Genomic DNA, 6,347 nt, shown 5'->3' on the forward strand with positions numbered 1-6,347 from the left:
GCCTGTAGCCTAACACAGCAAAGCAAAGCCTATCCAGCTATATCAGAGAGTAGCATCCAGCAGTGTTTTTGTGCAATAGCTTCTGGGCAGGAGCTGTCCACCTAAGCAGTGAAGACTTGAGATTTCAGCAGCCATAATCCTGACAGATTCACAGAGATTCGTAACTATTAACTCACCTCAGTGGCACTTCTTAGAATCTTAGAATTGTAGAGTTGGAAGGGACCGCGACGGTCATCTAGTCCAACCCTCTGCAATGCAGGAATCTTTTTGCCCAACATGGGGCTCAAACCCACAACCTAGAGATTGAGAGTCTCTTGCTCTACCGACTGAGCTATTCTGCAAAAGGAGATGCAGGGGTGAGAGCTTGCCCTACGGGTAGAAGTGGCAGGTTATGGTGCTGAAGGGAATTCCTGAGCGAGATTCTGCCCATCTTTTCCTAGAAGGGCATGTGCCTACAAGCCAAAGCAGTCTGACAAAAATCGCATGCATTCAGTCGCCAAATCCAGCCAGCCCCCCCAAAACAGCAGCTCCATCTTCAGTAAGGACATAACCAGAAGCAAGCTTTATTTTCACAGCCTGGTTTTTAAAAAAACAACAACCAGTTCTCAGGGAGGCACATGTTGAATTTCTCAGTGAAGCATATTTCAGGGTGCTCACAAGAGCACACCCAATAAGGAACTGTAGCTAATCAGAGATGTCTGATTCATATACCTGCATGACACACGTTTTCAAGTATGCATTTGTCCTAATTCACATAGCAGATGTATGCTTATTTATATATATATATAAGCATACAGAATATGTATTATAATTTATAGTTGTTGTTGTTGCTGCTGCTATAATATTTATTTATTCTATTTATATTGTATTTTATTGCCTACACTTCACCCTAAGGTCCGAGGGCGGGTTACAAAAAATTAATGCAATGTGTGAACTGTACCTCTCAGATACTGTGGGGGGGTTGCTGTGGATGCATAGCTGACAAGTTGATTTCTGTCCATTTTTTACTGCCTGTGAAAACTTTTTACTGCCTGCACAGTGCATGATAAGCTGGCACCCATTATTGCAACCCCCACTTTTCCCCCTGCTGCTCTTAACAAGATCTGTGTCGATTACTGTGAGAGCAAAGTTTGCAGTTCGTGCAAGATGAAGATTTCTTATCAACACAGCGCATTGGGAAAGTATTGGTGGGCTAGCACATCCTGGTTTAGCTTGGAAATATTGATTGCCAAACTAAGTAGGGAATTAATCTTATCCACGGTGCAGTAGCAGAACTATTCAGCATGCAAGGAAAGATTCAGAAGCATATAAAGGAGGGGAAGTAATCTACAGAGGATTGAAAAAGCAACATCTGGGTTTTCAGAACTTTCCCATTAGGCAGAATGGACCCTTCCGTTCTACCCAGTGCAGTCCACTGAGTTTATAGATCAGTAAAGGGACTTAAGTCTGAGACAGTGAGAGGGTGCAAAAGCTGGCTTGCCATCCAGAAATGGGTCCATTTGGTGTATGGGACAGATTTATGCCCCCTAACCTAATGGTGTTGTTGAGTGCTCCCTTTTTACACTCTCAAATGTTATCAGTGATTCCCAGGATGACACAGATCCCCATGGGAAGAAGATCCTGTTATGCAAAATGCAAATAGATGTTCTACACCCTCAAATGCCCTACGCACTCAAGTGTCCTTGTAATGCAGGCCCTCCCCACATACCACAATGATGAGCATTTTGCTAGCTAGACAGAAATGCTGGAAGCAAACAGGACACGGCAATCAATAGGTGAGATTTTGGGCAGCTGGGTCCCAAAACAAAGGTAAGATTATTAGTGCAATCCTGCCCTCGGAAATAAGGTTCACCAAGTTTGGTGGCGACAGGTAAGTGTGTACACTTTGCATCCTAAATCGATGACGGAGCAATGAGTTTTGGAGCCACTGACCCAAGTGTAGGAAGGATCACCAAGATCTTATCTGCCCTGCACATTTCCTTTGTCTCCTAGAGACAAGGCTTGGGCTCCACGCTGCACAGTTGTGAAGTGGGAGTTCACTTCCTCGCGGAATGTCGAAAAGCAACTTTCCTCGCACAGCTCAAGAAACAGCTTTCAAATTGCGGTGAAGAAGGGTGGTTTAGCATATCCCGCTGCTGTCAGCTTTGTGGCGCTGCATGCTCTAGGGTCTGGGGCAGGGCTTCCTGGCGCCTTTCCATGGGTGTACACAATAAACGTTTTGCTGTGGGTTTTGTGAACATCCATCAAGTTCTGATATTGATGGTTTCTGTCAGACCTGTTTTGAGAGGCCGGCAGGCACTGTCACAATGCAATGAGCCAGGCAAATAAACATCTGTGGAAGCCGTAATAAAACATTGCCGTAGATATTTTGCTTAGAACAGCCCAGTGTATAACACATTTTGATAACGACCTGTTGTAAATACAGTTGGTGGCGTCAGAACTTTCTCCTCCTTTCTGAGCAAAAATGAGGACAATGCTACAGTTCTGGATTGTGTGGGCCTCTTCCCACATAATAAGATGGAAGACAGTATCTGGTCCTTGTTAAGCTGTAAACAGGACACAGCCAGTTTTCCTGATAAGACAGGGTGATTCCAGAAGGGTGCTACCCAATCATTGCTCTTTGGCTGTAAGCAAGAAGCAGAATTGCAATTGACTTCCCACACTATTAGGTGTACGGCTCTTTCCCTACGGTATGCATATATTCCATTATGCTCCACCAATACTAGTGGACGTGATACAACTGCTGTGGGTGGGCCATATCAACCTCAGCACACATTCATTATAACACTTGTTGTGGTTTTGATATGAGCTGTGACAATGACATGAGAGGTGAACCCAACACACTATCATTCCAACGTTTGTGGCAGGTGCCATTTTTTGACTCTATAAAAAGGCACAAAATTTTAATTATATCTGAAATGCTTTTCCAGCTTTCTTTTCTTTAATGACATGGAGAAGACTCACATTACAACACCATAATTCTATAACGTTAATTTCTGTATTATGCCTTATGGGACTATCAATTTCATTTTCCCCCTATGAGCCTTTTAGCACTATAGAAACCTGTTTGGTGTTTGGTTCATCTATGGTGGCTTGATATTGTGCAATTGTGATTGTTTGGTGGCAAAGGACTTACAACCACATGCAACTGCTCTATGTGCCTTAGGTGAACAGATTGCTTTGGCTATGATATCTGCCTCCTGGAGGTTATCCAAACTCCCTTCTTGCCTTTTGCCCTCTGCTTTCCAGGCAAAGGTCCACAATTTATGTCTGAGCTTTGTTGTTGCTGCTTCTGGGGCTGGGAAATATCTGGTTTTCAACATAATAATGTATCACCAGCTCAACATTGTGATATACTGATACTGTATATCATGATGTCTGAAATAAGGAGGTAAGGAACAGCTGAGCCGGCAGAGTTAACAGGGGCTGCAAGAAGCGGGAGAAGTATTGGCTGGTTTCAGTTTTTCTTGCATTGTGATTTTTGCATAGCACACACACACACCATGATTCGTGATAAATTGCCAGGTCAAAAATTAAGAAACCGCTATCACGATATGGATGTCAAACCCATTTTGGATGATACATTAATATATCGCCCAGTCCTAGTTGTTGCCCTGAGCTTTCCCTGAAAAACCCACTCCTTAATTCTGAATCAAAGCCCACCTCAATACGGGTTTTCCGCAGATTGTCATTTGTTTCGATTGAGTGTTAAAGAGCAGGTTTTCGCAGTGAAAGCTCCGGAGCAACAACAACAAAAAGGTGATTGGACACAGAGCTTTAAATTGCAGATTGTACCTGGAAACAGCGGAGGAAAGGTAAGTGTGGATAAACCCTTGGAACTATGCATATATCTTTTAAAAAATGCAAATTGCTTCCCATTTTGCCTGTTCAGTGTCAGGTCCATCTTTCGTGCCCACACTAGTGCCCTGCATGTATATTGCACTGTGGAATCTTTCAGTAATAGTTCTATCAAGGGAATGACATGGCTGTGCCTGGGCAGGGGGCTTTGAAAGAGCCAGGCTCCTTGTATTTGGGTATAAGTTGCTTCTGCATTAGCTACCGTACCCTCTTCTTGTCTTTTAGAAGGGGCGAGCGCCCCCTTGTGATTAAGCTCTATAAGTAATACTGAACAGGACAAGGGGGTCATTTCACTTTGATCCTTGTCACGCTGGGTGTTTCAGAGCATGCTTTTATCTCCACCAAAATTTATTGCCTCTAAAAACTGGCTTCTCTGAAAATTAAATAGTCTAGTGAAGATGGACCACACCAGCCTAGAATGCAGTAAGTGCTATCTGTATATACAAATCACTCTCAATAAATTAGGGTTGTAAGCAAGTTGGGCTATAGAAACGAGACAACTTGCAAAACGCAATATACATGAGTTACGACTCAACAGTATTATCAGCAGCTCTACCTCTCATTTATTCTATTCTACTGTACAATATGCTTTCTGCGGAATAGACCTGCCCAAGAATGGGCTGTAAACCCCATTGCATGTGACAGAATTGCAGCCTTATAGGACCAGTAATAAGCTGGAGACATAGCCATATAAGACCATTAATATTTTGAGCAGACATGGCTTGAATCTGCTCATTCCTGATTTCAAGTCTCCTTCCCTCCTTCCCCAAAGATTGGAAATTTTTATTGGGATGTGCGTGTAAGAATTAAGAGAGGCTGTATAACCAGGAATCTCCTAAGAAGGGTATGGCACAAAATCCAATACGTAGAAGACAGCAGGATGCTTGGGAATGTGTGTGCTTTGCATCTGCCTGTACCCCAGCTCAATTCACCAAAGACATGCTTTTTCTTGCATCAGGTTACGAATGGTCCCTAAATTCTATCCCAGCCAGCATCATTGAAGCGCTAAACCCAAAACAGGCTACCCTTAGCCCCAGTGTGCTACTGCCAGCTCAAAAGCATTGCAGAATTATACGGAATGTTGGTTTTGGTCTAGCCAGCCCTCCCCCAATGAAATAGCTAGGTGGAAGAGCAGCACTTCTACTCCAGCAACACTCCTCCCATCAGCAAATTAAGGCATACCCACAGGGGCCTCCACTATAAAAGCTTATAGAGTGCTTTTTAATCCATGCTGGATGAAGCAATGCCAGGTACCACCAGAAGTGGAGGCACAAAAAAGGCTGCATGTTTCCTGGTGGTGGAGTGGGAGAATGAAAAATGAGATCTACACACACACACACTGCACAAGCTTTTAATACTCTTTCAAAGCTAGAGAATTTCCCATTAGCAACATGACTTCTAATCTGTTCTGTTAAAAATAAGAAAAAAAGCTGACATAACTTCTCACCACCCCAGTCCCGAGTAATTAGCTCCAAGTATCTTCAATATGGTTCAGCACAAAAACCCGAATAATCTATATAAAACAATTTCAACCAAACCAGGCCTTCAGCTATTAAAGTCGTTTACTAGCAAACAAAAGCAAACTATGGGCTTACTCCATAATCATAAACGAAAGTTTGTTTGCAAGTTTGCTGATAAATTATTACTGTTTTGTGCATCCACTGTGTTATTCAAATGTGTAATTATTGCAGCAGAAAAGAATGGGAAGAAAGCCATTTAGAATTTGAATGTACGTTTTATGTTTTCATTTGAACTGAAGCAAGTGAAAACACTCCGAGACTATCAAATTGGGAACAGCTTTAAATATGAAAATGCAAAGTCCAGTGCGACTTTTGCATAATGTTGTGTTTTTAGAAAAGATACAACTTAACCTTTTATGGTGGCCCAAAATAGGAAGAGAATAACCCCACTAAAAGCCAGATTTGACATGGCTACTCCCTACCCCTTAAGAGGTTAAAAAATAAAAATAAAAAGTCAGGAGACTGTTCACAGACTTTCCATGTTGAGTTGCATTTAAGTTGGCACAATGAAAGTCAAGTAAATGGATTTATGTGGAGTTCAGTATGTGTTTACAGAGTTTAAGCAAGCTTAACAAATGCTTCAGATCAGAGGGTTACAGAACTACCATTACTTGCCCTTCAGACTGTCTTTCAAGACAGAGCTAGTCCCTCCCAAGATTCCTTCTTGGCCTTCATCGCTTCCTTTGGCTGCTGACAAAGCCATGCTAGTAGCACACATTCTTTTCCTCCCCCTGAAGCCCTGTGAGTTCATGCATTCTTTGCTCAAGAAGGAACCACCCCTTAACAAGTGAATGATGTTGGCAGTCACAAGTGGCCTCTTCCCACTGTGGCCACCCACCTGCATGTTCTACAACAGCTTAAAATAGCCATGTGATTCCTATTTGTTCAGCTTGCAACTCACCCCATGTTTATATATAGAAGCTAAAATCACCGGGACATGGAACACAATAAAAAAGAAGACGGGGAATC

The 6,347-nt window shown here is 42.7% G+C and overlaps 1 non-coding gene across 1 annotated transcript; it reads right to left on the reverse strand.

Annotated features, from left to right (window-relative positions):
• Positions 1-267: 267 nt before the first annotated feature.
• TRNAE-CUC (transfer RNA glutamic acid (anticodon CUC)) lies at positions 268-341 on the reverse strand. The gene has a single exon. It is a non-coding gene; the product is annotated as a tRNA-Glu (tRNA).
• Between the last annotated feature and the right edge of the window lie 6,006 nt (positions 342-6,347).

The sequence above is a fragment of the Zootoca vivipara genome, chromosome 16, assembly GCF_963506605.1.
Source record: "Zootoca vivipara chromosome 16, rZooViv1.1, whole genome shotgun sequence".
Classification (NCBI taxonomy): Eukaryota; Metazoa; Chordata; class Lepidosauria; order Squamata; family Lacertidae; genus Zootoca; species Zootoca vivipara.